At 36.1% G+C, this 18,382-nt stretch overlaps 1 protein-coding gene and 1 pseudogene across 3 annotated transcripts in view; one reads left to right on the top strand and one right to left on the bottom strand.

The window, feature by feature from the left end:
- Window positions 1-18,382, bottom strand: part of LOC138322984 (echinoderm microtubule-associated protein-like 2) — a 107,949-nt gene that overhangs the window by 64,843 nt on the left and 24,724 nt on the right. The window lies entirely within an intron of this gene.
- LOC138308211 (TOG array regulator of axonemal microtubules protein 1-like) lies at window positions 6,215-9,263 on the top strand (annotated as a pseudogene).

Genomic DNA, 18,382 nt, shown 5'->3' with positions numbered 1-18,382 from the left:
ACATGCTATGGTCAGCTTATTTACTACTGGATGCTATTTTGAACTCCAGTCATTTTTTTATTGACTTAAAATTCAATGCACAATATGTGTACATGTACACTATATACAATGTATATGAATGTACTATTTGTGCATGAAATATGATTGTATAAGAAACACCTAGGTCTTTCATTATACATGATTCATTTGATTCAGAGGCAAATTCACGGCTGGACATCATATATGGTAGCTATATGGTTCATTGGCAAGCTACATGTGTATCATGTGTACATCACAAATTTAACCAAGGGAGCTGTCTTCATTATCTACACAGAAAATATATTGCATGTTAGACATTAAGAACTTTTAACACACATTGAACCGCCTTATTGCAACCTCAACCCCATTCTTTCTTTTTTTTTTTTTTTAATTTTCTGTAATCCCTGAAATCATATAACCAAATGTTTATAGTCTCACCAGAAATTTATCATCATGTTTTTAACGAACATGGAGCTTTTCCAACATAAATATCAGAAATATACATACAATAACATGCATGTATTAAGTTTTATACTCGTTTATGGCGGTACATGGTGATTTTTTAACTAATAGATATGTATGTATACATGTACATGTATACACATATGACATTGAACAAAAATGCATATTATGTCAAGTTTGCTCTCCGTGCTTATTTTACTTGATTTATTATTTTATTTCATTTGGACCTTTATAAAACAAGTTATATGGTTATCCAAGGCAAGTCAAATATCGTCTGAGATATTTATTTTAAAAAATATCACCAGAGATTTACATGTAGATAACCATTTTCGTCTCTATATAGTACGATGTGTCTTGTCTATTTCATTATTTATCAATACCATTATTTATATATCTGGTACATTTTTGTACAATTTATTATCTTGTCTAGTACGATGTATGGTATCGCAACACGTATTTTATACGAAGTTTAAATACCGTTCCCACAAAAATCCCTCCGGTGGCCCCCGGAAATTAGGCAAAGCATAGTCAACCGATCGCCGTATTGTAAACACTCAAAATGACCGAATGGAAGTATTGTTTACACGACGATAATGTATATATATTTGTTCTGGGGGACTCTTTAACTTCATCACATAACAAAACATTCACTTGTTCATGATAAGTAACAAGTTCTTCCGTAGAAGTTCCTGCTAACATGAACGACACACTTTTGACTGGGCACGCCATTTCGTTTGGTCTGGAAAGTCACGTGATCGTCTACGATTGAAAATGCATATTCAAACACTCTCGATATCGAATTTTTAATCATTAATTTCTTTTGAACTCGGGACTTTTTGGGTGTGTAATTAGGGGAAAGTTGATAACTTTTTATAATATATGTACCCTAATTTTCTTTTGTTGATTTACGGACCCTGAAAGATACGGATTATGCGGCTAAAACGATTTGAATTTAATTGAGGATTGTGTTTTTTCATACATGTCGCATATTATATTGAAAATATGTTTACCAAGGATTTATAAGTCATTTACGTCCTTGATGTTTACCGATACCTTGTTCGGCAAGGGGATTTTTAAGGGATTTCAGTACTTCAGTGCCATAATTGATTAGACTCACTGTAAGGTATTGCATTTATTTTTTCAAGAATTGTTTGCTTATAAAACATATTCTTTCTTTTTTTTCATATGTTTAGTTGTTTGCAAATAGAAACAGAAATTTCAACCTTAGCTGCGAGTCATATTGAATTTTCTTAATTAAGTTTATTGCCCAGGCTGTTAAACGTTGACCTAAGGCTAAAACATTCCTTGGTCTGAAGTTCCTTTATGATTCGCTTTGGTTTCACTCTTTTACGTACTTAATCCGACATACATCGTTTTTGTTATTTTTCATATACATGTATGTCCGTAATCAAAGCTGTTGTATTCTCTACTCCCTCGTTAGTACATGGTAGATTCAAGCCTCAGAATATCTTCTTTTATAGTTATATCCCCCAATACTTCGATTACTTTGCCATTTGAGGAATTTTCCCATCGATATGTTTTCATAATAGTATTTTGGGGAGGCAAGATCACTCTCGGATTTTCGACTATTTTACAATCTAAAAAGTAACTTAGTACATGATCTGACAAGTAAGTTGGTGCTTCTACAACGAAATAGTTTACTGAGGACTAGTTAAAACCAAGGACGTACTCCCTAAATCCTTGTTAAAACATAATCAACAACACTACTGCCATTGTGTTTAATACAAGAGCAGTTACCCAATAAATCCCCTAAATATCTTCCATTCAATATCCGTAGCCTTGAAGAGATACACAAATCTATGAGTTGCCGCCCTTGAACGTTAATTACTTGATCTAGTGACTCGCGTTTGTTTGGTTTGTTTATTTTTACGTCCTCTTAACAGCCAGGGTCATGTAAGGACGTGCCAGGTTTGTTGGTGGAGGAAAGCCGGAGTACCCGGAGAAAAACCACCGACCAACGGTCAGTACCTGGCAACTGCCCCACATGGGATTCGAACCCGCTTCCCAGAGGTGGAGGGCTTGTGGTAATATGTCGGGACATCTTAACCACTCGGCCACCGCGGCTCATATCTCGATCAATAGTATAAAAAGTTAGTAGAGGCGAGACATGAGGTGAGACGTCATCATGTTTCTGAAAATCAGTCAAGTTCCCAGTTCTAGCGTTAAAATCCCCTGCCAGTAAGATTTTACCATCCAAACTGAATTTAGATATTTCATTTTTAAGTTCGATAAAATCTGTCTGTTTAGGGTTATATTGGCAAAAAAATAGGGTCGGTAGGTCGGCATTTTTTTCAAATATTATTATTATTATTTAGTGTCTTTCACTCTAAAAGAAAGGCCGGAATCGGAGTCTGAGATCAAAATCCCGACTTTCATTTTTTTCTTTTTTTTTTTCTTAGAAAAGTAGAAAAAAAAATTAGGGTCGGCGATAAAAAATTGGGGTCAGTCGGGTAACCCTAAACAGACAAATAAACTGCACATAAATAGATATTCCATAAATTGTATGTCGTGAAACAATGGCAGATTGGGTTTTATACCAGTCAAAGACAAATAGTAAATTGATGCTGACTCTGTTGTACATGATAAAGGAACCAACCGAAGTTGCTGCCCGCCTATTTTTCAACACGCTATTTGGTAGCTACTACCACAGGGACCTGGCACGAAAATTTTTAACCAACAGTATACATATTTATATATTATAGTATATATATATGTAAACTGTTGGTTAAACATTTTCGTGCCAGGTACCTGTTGGCTACCACGAGACCATGCGTTACATTTGCAGATTCGTACCAGTTGTATCGATACGAATCTTCTGTATCTCAAATGGAACGCGCCTAGGACCGTACTAGCAAGCGTTCCACTTGGATCCAAGATGGCGGACCCGAGACTTTTTCATCGGAATGTTTTCTTTGTGGAAAATAAATGGACAGAGAGTATATATATATCCTATGTAATTACGCGAATAATTTATTTAATGTATGTCGAAACTATTTAGGTATTACTTTTTTATCCATTTTATTGTTAACAGAAAATAATTAGTTTTTATATTTAATGAAAAAAAAACCGCGTTCCATTAGGGGGTGCCGTATCAGTTTGGTACACGCAAATGGAACGCGCAGTCTCTCTTCAAGGAGATTAGTCGACTAATAATAGATAATAAACAGTCGACTGGTAGCGTTATTTGTAGTGAGAAGACACAGTAATGAAGAATCAATAACAAATTGTAGTTTAACCTTTTCAGTTTTTATCGATTTTGTGTTTTTCCGTTTGTTATTTTTAACGTCTCTTTAAACCGAAACACGTTGATGGTTTAAATATTTCTTGTTTAATTTGTTTTTCATTCTATTTGATTCTATTGGATTTGAATTAAATCGTTACAAAAATAGCATTTAAAATATTTTTAATGGAAATTACAAATATAAAAAAATAATAAATGCAGAAAATAACAAACTTCAAGATGTTCAATAGTCAGAAACTGTTTTTTTTTTCCCTAGATGATACTGTGAAAAGATGTGGAAAAATTAAACAGTTTCGTTACAAATTAAGATTGGCCTCGAGTCATTCTTTGAATTTGAATACCTTTGTTGTTATATCAAACACACTTTCGTTAAGATTATCATCTTAATGATAATTAAATATAACAATGATAATTAATTGAGTCAATTGTGGCATGCATTTATGTCAAGTCGTTCTGAATGGTCTCAAGAATCGTCAATTAGGATAATTACCAATGGAGCTGGACACCGACTGGTCAAATTACTAGTCCTTTAAAGGTGACCAGTGAGTGCGATACATAGGAGCAAGTAGTGACCTGTTAGCTTGGTCCCATTCCCGGACGAGTCGCCGATACCCTTTTGGAGAGTGCTTGGGAGAGTATTTTATACTTTATATCTTTATTACAGGTGCGCGCGGGCGAACTTGTCATGTTCGTGTCAATAAATACCTTGAGCTGTCTGGTCATCAACCATGATGAGCTTCATGTAGTTCGTAACTAGAACAAAACTTCATAGATGTTTGATTTTAGTGTATAAACATAAACCCATTCTAAAACAAAGCGACCAATAAAATAATAATCAATAACCGTTTGTGATTTCAAAAGTGCACGACGCAAAAATATGATTCGTCAAAAATAAACATCACATGAACCCACACCGTCAAAAGAAAATATTGTTATGATTGTTTAGTACATTGTATTTTTAAAAAGCAAAAAAGTGTGCTGTTTATCTTATTCAAATTAAAACATCATAATCATTCTATTATATGCAACATGAGGCCAAAACAAATAAACATGGTACAAAAAGTTTTGATATACTATTAAAGATCACCCTCGCCGACAGAGCATAAATTAATTCATCATTTGAACAACAATTGGTGTTTAATCCTATTAACACAAAAAAATTATAAAAATATGTTTTTTTTTTGCCTTATGGTTTCATGCGCACTCATTCTTCTTCCATAAGGGTATAGTGCTATTGATATATTTTTTTTCGGGATGCAATTGAATTATTTTTCAATATTTTCAACTTTAAGTAAAAATTAGAATCTCAGACTGTTGTATTGTTGATAACACTGTTGTAAAGTCAGTAACTTTTGTAACTGAAGAAAAATACTAAATCGTCTGCCTCCTGTTTTTTAATTGTGAAAAAATACCATTTGTTTTCAGCGGTGGAGTATCCTTTAATATAAACTCATTTCATTTATTCATATGCAAATAAAGCATGTAACATGTAATTCCAAGCATGAAACATTATATATATGTATACAGTATATAATTAAGTTTCTGGTATTTTGTATACAACTTTGGGAATTCAAACAAGAGTTGGGATTCGTAAACAATTACATTGTATATATAATGGTCCAAACAGAATGTATTCCTAGATCTTACAAATAATATACATATATCCGGAAAAAAACTGTCCCAAACAGATTATTCCTAGATGTTAAACCTAGAAATTACAATATAAAGATCTACAATAATTATGTATATGCCTCCAAAATTCATCATTCATCACTGAGTTAAAACCGTGATAAAGAATTTATTTAGAAGATTTTGTTTTTTCTTAAATCATAATTTTATGCTAGGAGAAGTGTCCCTTTAAACTTAAAATTGATTTTCTTTTAACACAGAGTAACTAAAGTAATGTTTTCCTTTGTGGGTTTATCTAAGTATAAAAAGTTAAGAAAGATTCTAGTACACACAGCTGTGTACAATACACACGGGTATCTTTTCGTTTTATTATAATGTCCGTGGTTTTGTTAGATCCGTAATTCTTTTTAGAATTATGCCCTTTCTTATTGAATCTGAATGTAGAAACTTATTCGTCATATCAAAAGACACTAAGAATATTAAGTGTAAGCGGAAATTCTTGAGAAATATGCAGGGACAATTAAAATCAATTGTTTTTCGTTCCACACTATTAAAAACTATGGACACGGTACAACATACGGGTGTCATCGAATAGAAGTCATGGTGTGACCACCATAGTTTGTGTTGTTGTGGTGAAGTTCGCGCCATCCTTTAGACAGCTCTTCAATGGCCGAAACAGTAATGTGATATTTGTGGTATGCATGTGAGCTTTAAAGCCCATGTCGTGAACAATGAAATGTATGCCATGCAGACGGAGCGTTTACAACACCTTGAGGTTTGAATGGGATAGGATCCGGGTCATATTTTTTACATTCAATTTTTATTCCTGATCCTTAGATATATATGGCTGGTAAAGTAGCCCATGTAGCCAAGTTTCCAGTCCATGAATTCAATGCATCGTACCTAGATACACAATACGGCCGGGGCTGTGGAATATGGAACAAAATGAGTTTCTCGATCAGCTAAGTGATGAGAGCTTCAATAGACGCGTTGAAAATTTTGGAACAGTTGTTGATTACCCGTGAGAAGAAATGGAGGACGTTTACCATACACTGACCCTTTGGCCATTTCAACGGCCTATCCCTGGCCCTCGCGGACTCGAATTGGGACGTTAGACTTAAATGTTATACAACTCATTTAATGAAGTCATTCCACAATTCGGAGATGGACTTGGACAGTTGCATGTTCACGCATACTGGGGAAACTTATACCAAACATTGGAGAGAGTAAAATAAACTGTTAGAAACGAGCTGTGATCCAGACTCTTCATGTCTACATGAAGCATACCAACAAAGTGCAAGGACTTCTTAAAGCAATTGTTTCAACATGGGTTAGAAAATACAAGACCCAAGGGTAATTAAAGAGACTGTTGTGGCACTACCCATGCTGTTCACACCAGACTTTAAAACGGGAAAACTTCTTTGAAAATACCCAATCTCTGGCAAAAAAGCTGCTTGACAATTCATCTGTTGGAGATAACCTCAGGTGATTGAGCATTAATGACCATGGACAAGAATAAAGAATCTGGTTGGTGAGAAAAGAGTTTGCTAATTACATACACAAACTGTCCGCACCTTTGAAACGATACTAATTGGCCAGTTGACAGGAATGGATCTTTGAACCTGATCAAATTGTATCCCAAGCCCCTACTCCTAGAAAATTTCCAAACAGCATGCATTTTATCAAAACCTTCAAAAACAGGACAATGAGAAATCAAGTGAACACATGGACGACAACCAGTTTGTTGAAACCTATGAGTTTGGCATCATTCCTAGTCATGTTTATGAAATTGATTAACGATCAAGAAAATTTCAAGCTCAGAGCACAAAGGGTGTTGAAGAACTGAGAAGTCGATAGTAAGGGAATTGCAAAGTAGTGATGTGACAGGAAACCTTTTCATCCACACATGATGCCTTTCATTAGCTTTTTAAATAATCTGATGGACGATTTCAAATTTCAAAAATAACAACTGTTACCTTACGAAATACTTAATTCATTGGTGGAAAAATTGGGTACAAATGTTAAACAGTTTCTGCGACCCCTCTCAAACATATTAGCTAAACGTATGGGGGATAACAAAATAGTTTGTACGTCAGGCTGTTATGAGAGTTGCAACCAAAATGATGCAAATAGTTATCAAGCAAAAACCAGTACTGGGCATCTTATGTGAAAATTTGCAACACACAGAAACTCAAGAATTAGACAAGAAACATTAAATATTGTCATTGCGGCTCTCTTAACTTTAACTCCAAGCTATGATTTTGTACTTGCCTAAAATTTGTCAAGTTGTGGGCCCCTGTACTAACAGACAGTAAGCGACAGGTGTTCGTTCAGCGGCTGCACTTGAAATGTTTTAGCTGTGATTGCGCAAGCAATGGGACTTGGAAAGCTACAACCCCTTGTGCATGCTGTGGGATGGTGTAGACTTAGTTCTGAGGGGAGGGGGGGGTAATGACTGCTGTTTGTCAGGCAAGACTTGCAAGACTATCAGCTTCCAAAACTGAATTCCTGATGGCCTTGTTTGTTGAGTATGCTACCCCCCCCATCCCTCTTCAGCCTTCCTCCCGAACACCTGTTCAATCTCTTGGTGCTGTGATCTAGATTGGATAATGTCTGTAGGTAGTACTGTGGGTCTGCCCGCCAGATATCAAGATCTGATACAATGGAGGTGGAGTCTGTGTGACATCTTCATACTGCACGCTCGACTCCAGTGCCTGTTATAGGAGGTGGCGACACCGGCAACCAGCCGGCGATTCATGAGTGCTGGTAGAGGGAGAAACAAAATTGCCATGGGAAGAAGAAATGAAGGGCACAGACAGGTAATAAATATTATTGTCCTTCCATTGTGAATCGTATGAAAAATTATGTTTACAGCATGCAATATTTTGAGAAATAAATGAAGCATTTAACTGAATCCAGATAAGTGTCTCCACATGGTAAGTGGGCCCTTGGAATTCACTTTGGCTTGGTGTCAGAACAACTTGACAGGGTTTGGTTTATTGATATATATTTACTGGCTAAAGGAAGCTTTGGTGAGAATGACTTTATGAAGTTAGGTAGATTTTCAAGTTTTCAGTCCACAAAGAAACTGTTCAAACACAACACAAACATATAACCAACCCACGTAAAGTTTCCCGAAAACACATGCACTCACTATCTGCATAGACATAAACATGTAGCAATACTTTACTAATCGGGAGGTAAAGTGGTTAAGATGTCCTGACACTCACTGCAACCCCGCCCTCACCTGGGCAGTGATGAGATTTGTATGCCATGTGCCAGATGAGATTCTGGTCGAGCGGCCCAATGTTTTTTTTCTTCCCAGTTACTCTCGATAAACATGATTTTCCTGCAGTTTGTAGTATATATATGATTGTGTCACCTCCATGACCCTGGATGTTCAACTAAACAAGCATGAATTCTTTTTATAATGAAGATTACCTTATCTTGAAGTTAAGCAAAATTGGTCATCTGCTAATTAATGTAGACTCTATGGTTATTTGACTATTAAAAGATGTATAATTACTGTAAACATTAGGTTCATTATCTAGAAACAAAATTTGATAATTTTAAGAAAAGCTTAACACAGCAAGGTAAAAAAAAATCAGATTCAATGAGAATAAGGATATGTATTTGATAACCTATAGCCAACGTATTTCGTCCGTCGTCTGCTGTGCATAAAACTTTATCACATTTTTAGTAAGTATCTTGCCTAAAATAATCCTTGACCAAGTGTGGTTGATTTTTCAATTCAAGATTTCCCACTAGTAGTGAAAACAAATTATAATAATCTTGTTTTCGATTGTAACAGGAGAGGAGAAAATGTAGTGGCCAGAACCAGGATTTGAACCCTAGGACCTCCAAAACACTAGCCGAATGCTCTACTGATTGAGTAACCTGGTCCACTGATGATAGAACAAGTCCAATACACTACATTCCTCACTTTTTTCAAAGCTTTTTTTCTAAGGGTTGGGGGTCCTTGTAATAATTACACCCCCAAAGATAATTAATTTACAATTCCAAATACATTCAAAAAGTATGTTTATTTTTGCATATCTTATGCAATGATACTATAACATACTCCCAATGTACAATGCTTGAAATGGTAACGATTGGCAAGTATCACCCAATTTTTGTCACAGGCTAGAAAATAATCATCAACAGGTTATGCGAAACTTTGGCAAGCGACCAGGAGTCCGATTTTTGAACCTTTGGATATCAGCTTCGAATATATGTTCAACCGAGTATGAGTGGGGGCTGTAATGGGAAGAAAACTACTTCTGGTCACTAATATGTGTTTGCCTTCATGATTGAACCAGTCCAATTTGTCACTATTGTCACACCTAAACGATAGAACCATGAATACATTGACATGTCTATATTAAAAATTCGATATTTATGATTAATCTTGGATTTGGTTTATGAATTTGAAAAGTGTGCTGTAAATTTTTAGAATGACTTTAAATTGTATTTCCCATTATCTCATGATCTGTTAATGCAATACTTAACCAATCAATGCTTAACATACTCCAATGCCTCGTCTATCAACTTTTTCCGTACTTCGAAACTTCTTCTTGAGTCATGAATGACAGCATGAATTTTGATTATCATGGTAAAAATCATCGTACTTGGTATTTAAAGGGATTATGATTATCAGGTAAACTTTTGTATTTAACAAATAGTATTAAAATGTGGCCCTAAGAGGCTGGAATGGTGGGGTCAATAAAAATGAAATTGCATTTTCTGTCTAGGCAACAAGGGGCTGAAATGGTTTGATGTCCATGTTTGGTGATCATCTTCCATTACAAAAGGTCCTGTGGAATTCTCTTTAGTGTGAACAAAAGTGTCATATTGCTGATCTCTTTAAGGATGTATTCTTCTGTGGTTTCAGTCCCGTTGAAGTCTCGTTTCGACATAGATCAAAAACGTTATGAGATTTTCAAATACGATTTATCAATATCTGTAGCATGTGGTCTGTAGCAAATTTTGTCAAAAAATTACATTTCTATTTTGAGCAGTTTTTTTTACACAGCCGTTTAAGAAAGAAATGGCCCATTTGGCGGCCATTTTGAAATTGTTGTCTTTTTTGGCTTTGAGTAGAGCTGTCGTTTTCCCATTTTTTACTTAAATTGTTTTTAGCTCACCTGGTCCAAAGGACCGAGGTGAGTTTATGGGATACCGCAGCGTCCGGCGTCGGCGGTCCGTCGTCCGTCGTCCGTCGTCCGTCGTCCGTCAACAATCGACTTCTTCTCCATAACCGCTGGTCGGATTTCAACAAAATTTGACTGGTAGCATCCTTATGGGCTACTTACTGAAAATTGTACAAATGATGGGGCTGACCCCCTGGGGGGCCTGAGGGGCGGGCCAAAAGAGGTCAATTTGGCTAATTTCCATATAAACGACTTCTTCTCTGAAACCAAGCATGGGATCAATGCAATGGTAGCATCCTGATAGGGTGGGGGGGATTCAAAATTGGCTATGAGGGTTCAAATGGGGTCCATATAAAATGACTTCGACTTCTTCTCCATTTGAAACCAAGCACATGGGACTCCCGAGGGGGCTGAGGGGGCGGGGTCAAAAGCACCCAATAATGAAAACAAGCATGGTAGCATCCTTATAGGGTGGGGATTCAAAAATTGTAACAAATAATGGGGCTTGACCCCCCGGGGGCCTGAGGGGCGGGGGTCAAATTGGGCAAAAGGGGCCAATTTGGCTATTATTCCATATAAACGACTTCTTCTCTGAAACTCTAAGTATGGTTATTTATAGCACCCATTATGCAATGGTAGCATCCTTATAGGGTGGGGATTCAAAATTGTGCAAATGATACGGCTGACCCCCCCGGGGGCCTGAGGGGTGGGGTCAAAAGGGGTCAATTTGGCTATTTCCATATAAATGACTTCTTCTCTGCAACTAAGCATGGTATAGCACCCATTATTGCAATGGTAGCATCCTTATAGTGTGGGGATTCAAAATTGTGCAAATGATAGGGCTGACCCCCGGGGTGGGTGGGAGGGGGGCCTGAGGGGCGGGGTCAAAAGGGGGTCAATTTGGCTATTTTCCATATAAATGACCTCTTCTCTGCAACTCTTAGCATGGTATAGCACTTATAATGGCAATGGTAGCAATCCTTGCATTGTAGGCAGGGGATTCAAATTGAATCAAATGGGGGGGGGTGGGGGTGATATGGGCTGACCCCCCCGGGGCTTGAGGGGCGGGGGTCAAAAGTGGTCAATTTCCATATAAATGACTTTTTTCTCTGCAACTTAACATGGGATTTGCGCTCATAATAATGCAATAGTTACATCCTTATAGGGTTTGGATTCAAAATTTTAGCAAAAGATGGGGCTGACCCCCCCGGAGGCCTGAAGGGTGGGGTCAAAAGGGTGGGGTCAATTTAGCTATTTTCCATATAAACGACTTTCTTCTCTGCAACTAAGAATGGAAGAGCACTTATAATGCAATGGTAGCATCCTTAATAGGGTTGGGATTTGAAATTGTACAAATTGACTAGGGCTGACCCCCGGGGCCTTAAACGGGCAATAGATGCGAGGTCTAAAAAGAGACTCAATTAGACTACTATTTTCAAATAAATTACTTTGTCTCTCTGAACCTATGTATTTGGATAGCATATTTGTATCCCCACCGTGGTATCAATAGCATCACTGTAAGTGGTTGTGATTCAAAAATTAAACTTTGGGAGTCAATTTTGCTTATTATTTTCTAATTGTCAGAGTTCCTTGTGATAATTACTAACAAAAAACCCAGGTGAGCGATACAGGCCCTCTGGGCCCTTGTTACTTAAATCATCACTGCAGAAGGTGGGCCTAATGGGTAGGGTAATATTTAGAAGCACGTTAAACACATCTTGTAACAAATGACAAGTTATCAAGTAAGCTAGAGTCATTACACTTTTCATCCAAAATGTAGCTATAACCTGTCTTGTAGATTCCGAGAGCTTTCTTTTATTAGTTATCTTCACGAAGATTTTCAGCTGTATTCGTTAAAATATTGACACCATTTTCAAGGGTTCAGTGTGAAATAAGATATTACAACTTAATGTTGCGAAGATACACTTTTGTCACTTTTATTTTCTACATTTAATGGTGATTTATGTAATCTGAAAATAACAAATATTTAAAATGGAAATGGCAAAAAAAACAAGTAAGCCTCACGGACCCCCCCGTTTTTTTCTGCCTGATTTTAGAAAGAAAGTCAACCCTTCTCCCTATTGATATGCAAACTATTGACAAAAGTTTTAATACCAATAACTTTTTTCTATAAAAGGGTTAAAATTTGACAAAAATGGCTGAAAATTGTGCATTTTGGAGCTCAAAATTAAGGGGTAGGGGTAGCATTATTAGCATTGTTTTTATTTTTCAGAAAAAATATTACTCCTATTAATCCATAACTGGTATATTTTAAATGAACTAACTTGAAAATAAATTCTACAAACATCCATACACATCAAACATCTCATTTGGGAATTATGGCTTTAAATTCTAGTGTATGTGGTCAAAACGGACTAAATATTGAAAAAATTTTAGAGAGTCTGTGGCAATCAACATCAAATAAAATTATATTATTCATGTTCATCAAAATAAGTTATTAATGTTTATTAGATTAACAACAAGATTAGAAATGGATAGGGAAAACATATGAAATTGAACTGGTATATTGTAATTTTGTGGGTCCCTTCCCGTGGAATGATGGCCCGAGACTGTAGACCGAAACCTGATCATAGGCAGATAATGTACAGATGAGTTGTAGCCAGTCCTTTACAAAGACGTATTATATCCCGTAGAATCGGATATAAAGGTGATAGGTTCTGATGTGACAGCAGGTGTTTGGCAATTTGTATGAATATACTCCCAGTTGAAATAACAAATGTGCCTGTAATAACGATAATACCTTTGTTAAAATCGTGAACACAGAGATGAAGTACGTTAATTCTGAATAGAAGTCACGCCGGGAAGGGTCAAAGAGAGCATTTCTTCATGTGTTCTATTGTAATCAATCATATTGATATAATCACAGAAGCAAGTAATGGCCCTAGACTGTCAGATATACATTCAACCGGAGCAAGTGGGCTTTAAATATGTACTTTTGTACAAGATGATCAGGTTAAACAAATACAATATATATACTGCTTCGACACAATGAGACCTAAGCCGACAAATGCTTAGTAGAAAAAGACCACTCAGTAAGATTGTATTTGACCTCCATATGATACTCATCTGGATAGTGGGAACTATCTACTTTTTCACTATTCAAGCATTTTCCTCCCAACCTAACATGTATACATGAATGTAGCTATCTAGAGAAATCATTAAATTGCAGATACTTCCTAATCATTAAATAGATTAAAAAGCTACATAGTTGACAGGTTACTAATTATAAGAATTGTCATAAACTCATCAAAATCAATTGAAATTTATTGCATTAGAGATTATAAAATCTAATTCTTAAACATACCAAAATGATCTACATGCCAAACTCTTGTAAGTGGAATAAGTTGGCTTGCAGCTGGGTTAACTTTATACTGGACTATATATATAATGAACCATTGGCATGAACGTTGAATTAATAAATCCATCCCTTAAATTTCTATTTTGTAAATGTATCATTTTAGTGAATTAACTCCCTTTCAAATAAAAGCATCAAGTAGATAATTTTTGAATGATATTTAGGAGGAGTGGGTTGGTGTGGTTTTTACATAAAGTTAGATACGTATACAGTCTCTGTCTCTTAGTTGACGGAGCATACTTCTTTGGCTCAGTCAGTAGGGGTGTAGATTTCCAGACCGGAGACCTGGGTTCGATTCCTGGTCGGGGCACTTGACAGGAATCATGTGTATTTTCCCTGTTCTTCTATAGATATATAATGGCCACATGTGTGCTGATAAGGATAACTATGAGAGACCAGTCTCTTAGCTTTACCTCAAGGAAGGTATTCAAATATTTGCCCAACCTTAAGCTATTCATTTTGTTTTAAGTAGGATTAGCAAGCATATGACAACAGCTTGATCAACAGTCTGGGGTGAGGTTATACAAAATACATGTAATGCTGTCCTCAGATTTGAATTGACTTGGGCCATTGAAAGTAAATTTGAATATCGCCCAAATAGTTAATAAATAAATTATTTACTCTCTCTCAGTTAGAACTTGGCCTGGTTCCTATGGTTTAATTTATTCAGCGATTTACATTTATGATATGTACTGAGAAAATATTCACTTTTGAAAATGTATAGAGATCTGTATGATGTTGTTGGCATGGAAGCCTGCTGGGAAATGTGCATATTGATACCTCGAGATACATGTATGCACAGGTTATGTTTGCTCTCAATAAATAGACCTCAATTATGGTTAATGCTTTCATGGTAGGTCTCCTGTATTATATGCATCTAAAAGGTGACAGGGATTTGAGAAGCTTAGTATGAAAATCAAATATGGTTGAATAAACTTGCCGTACAGAACTGGCTTTAGAGAGTGTACATTGGTTTTCTATGTGCTATACACCATTCTATTCACCTGGAGAAATGTGATAGGGTGTGTGTCTCGATCTTACTTTTTCCAATCAAAGACGACTGACGTATATTATACATGTATTCATTCCAATGTGATCAGGGGTCTGTAAAGTTCCTGCGGACAGGCCGGTAACTTGTTAGTTGTCAGCGATTAGCAAGGGAAGACGGGAGAAAGGAAACTTCCGACAAAGCTTTTCATAGCAGAGTAAATATATTAAGGAGTTACATTGGAGTTTGGAGTAATTGTGTGATCAAGATGACTGTGTACATTTGATTTAAATGCATTAGCGCTGCAGACATTGTTTACACACAAACGGGATAACAAACATGGGCTTCCTCGACACCTGGTCCGTGCTTGGTGTAGGGAATTTGTGTGTGTCTGTTGTCATCACAAATCGGCCCGTAAGTACCAAAACATTTATGTGTTGATAACATAGACTCATCTAAGCACTCCTTATGTCAGCCAACTTTTTAGATTGTCTTCGTATTGACAAGATCAAGTATATATGCTCACATTTATGCTGTTTGCAAATGGCGTATTGAACATATTGGGATTAAGTCATTTATGTTAAGTTGTTTTGAAACAACTTAACTAACCTGTGCATACCTTTATCAATTATTTCTAAGATTGCCGTTCACCTTTTGCAATGATTTTCAAATATAAGACTACAATTCTAATAAACAAGTAGAGCGAGTGCGTCATTGATAGCACAAATCCTATCAACAATAAACAGTCAAACTTCGATGTATCGAAGTTCAAGGGACCATCAGAAAAACTTTGAATCATCGAGACTTTGAATTATTCGTGGTTGAAATTATACTGATGTGCTTTTTTTTTACCATAACCAACTGTGGTAGTTGTGTACATGTCGTCTCCGTTCCGTAAGCTTTATAATCATTGTATTTACCACAAGCAAAACAAAATAAAAACAAAGTATGCAATTAATCACATGTATTGCTATCGTTAGCAATACATATGTATATTATAAACAAGACTTATGTGTACTAGGCTAAACCCATGTACATGTGTTCGTTTGGTGACTATATTTAAGCGAGAGTTGATATTACGGAATGAATATAAAAACGAAAACACGTTGTAAAAATGAAACTGAAAAGGAGGAACCGAAAGCGCTACAACACCTACAAAATACTTCGATTTAGAATGATCGATTTGCTCCAGTATTTAAGCCAAAGTTTTGCAATGTAACAGTTTTGAGTATGAGTTACTAATAATGTGGCTCGCTATTTACCGTTCCGTAAATTCTACAAACCGCTACCAATGGCGGCGGCGACCATCAAAAACGACTAACTGTATCTTTGCCGTACTAATATTTTAATAACGCAGCTTGTAAAAACAAAGCACCGGGTATCGGCCTGGTAAGTGATATCAATTATCTTGATAATCCCTATTGTCTGGCGAAGGGCCGTCGCTAGACATCTAGGTGTGACAGCATGCCACGGGGTATCGGCGAACACCTGATCTGTACAGGTAAATTTTGATTCGAATCATCGAGTGTCAGTTGCCTATGATTCTATAACAAATGGTACATGAAAAAAATTCGACACATCGAGAACTTCGATTAATAAAACTTCGATTCATACATGGGTTAGTTATTGATGTTATATAGTGAAGCAATTCGGGACCAGACAAAAAGTTCGATACAGCGAGAAATTCGATTCATCGGAGTTCGAATCATCGAGGTTTGACTGTATATGCCGCCTTAAGATTTTAATTTTGCCTTTTACTAGTTTTAAAGGAATTGTTTCAAAGTGTCCTTCAGATATTTGTTAGTCTATTTTGTCTTTAGGCAGTACAGTGCAACTGTTCAATATTATGGGATAAAAGTTTTGTTAGGAACAAGAATTCATGTTGTAATTTATAATTTGATTGTCAGTTCATGATGATCACATATAGTTTTGGTGTTAACTAGTTACTAATAAAGGGAAAGATTTGTGTACATATGATACTGTTGTAGGTCACGTTTAGATCGCTTGCGACCATGCAGATATACCGGTAGCTTAATTGGTAGAGCATCCAACAAATGCAAGTGTTAGGAAATCTAGATCCCTGGTTAGAATCTACAACTGGCTGTGTATTTTCTTCACTCCTACATGTATATTTTATGCCGTGACCAAACCCTTTTTCTAGAATTGGGATACTATTACTGGAGTCTGGGCTCTATATATGTTGAGTATTCAAGAAGACTTAAAAGAATGGAATCAAAAGAATGTAATAGTTCAGAGTCTTGCCAATCGCTGATGATTAGTTGGTAGAGCATCAGACTCATTTTTGAGATTCTAGGTTTGTAAGGTCTAGCTGTCTTTGAATGTATGTAGTTAATGTCATGAAAAAGACTGAAAATTAGTACCAATTTTGATAATTGTCCTGCAACAAGTCTAGAGTATATACCTCCCTGAAAAATTATATATATGACAGTTTACAAATTTGTCACAATTTACTGGCATAGAAATCCAAATTTAGATACTGTACAAAGTTTAATCTATTTGATGACACTACAACGAGAGGCTATGATTAAAGCCTTTTTGAATGACCACAGTCTCATGGATTTTAATTTTCAAAAGTAGTCCAAAGATTGTACTGAATAATGAAGTTCCAACCTTTTTGTCAGCTGTTTGCCCAATTAAGGGACCAGTCTGTTTATGATGTATATAGTAAAAAGGGTTTCTTGTGTGAGTACAAGTGAAATGTGGATGTACGTATATAGAGAGATGAATGTTGTGTACAGGTTGCCAGCTATGAATATGGGATACTAAATATTGACTGTTCAGCTTAGAGATGAACCAACCTCATTAACAATGTGAACGAGGGCCGTTTAATCCCAGTCTCATTGTCGAACCGTGTCTACAGCTTTAGGAGTATTAGTTGTTTGAGAAAGCACCTTGGCAAAATGGAAACACTTGTCCAGACATTTGATTTCATTGTTTGATTAAGATCCCAGTTAGTGTACTTCAAATACATTAAACTTATAAGTTCCCCCTTTGTTCAAAAGTGCCCTGGACATTTAATGAGTTAAATGCGGTATGTTTGAAGAAGAAACAGATGTATGTAGACAATTTCAAATGCTCTTGATCATATCCATTTTTTTGTTTGTAGATTACATTTACACTTATACATACAAAAAAAAAATATACAGGTTGTAAAATCCAATGATTTAAAAGACCCCTATTTGTAAAATTATGTAGCTGTATTATTAGGTAGAGAAGAAGAAAATCTTGCAAGATTATTTCTGCAGAAAGTATGTATTTGATGATCTCTGACAAAGGGGGGGGGTGCACCTTAGGTGTCCTTTTCAATGCTGGCAAATAAAACATGGCGTAAAAAGTTTTAGTGTAACACCCTTCTTCAACCATCTGGTTTGGTTGTCATGTGGAAAAATATAATATGGAATTGAATTTTTAAGGTTCACATGTGTTTGTTTAATCAAATGAGCAAGCTTCTTTGAACAAGTATTCAGAACATCTGC

This window comes from Argopecten irradians, chromosome 1, assembly GCF_041381155.1.
Source record: "Argopecten irradians isolate NY chromosome 1, Ai_NY, whole genome shotgun sequence".
Lineage (NCBI taxonomy): Eukaryota > Metazoa > Mollusca > Bivalvia > Pectinida > Pectinidae > Argopecten > Argopecten irradians.
The sequence above is the reverse complement of the archived record's forward strand: the minus strand, read 5'-3'. Positions and strand labels throughout refer to the sequence as shown.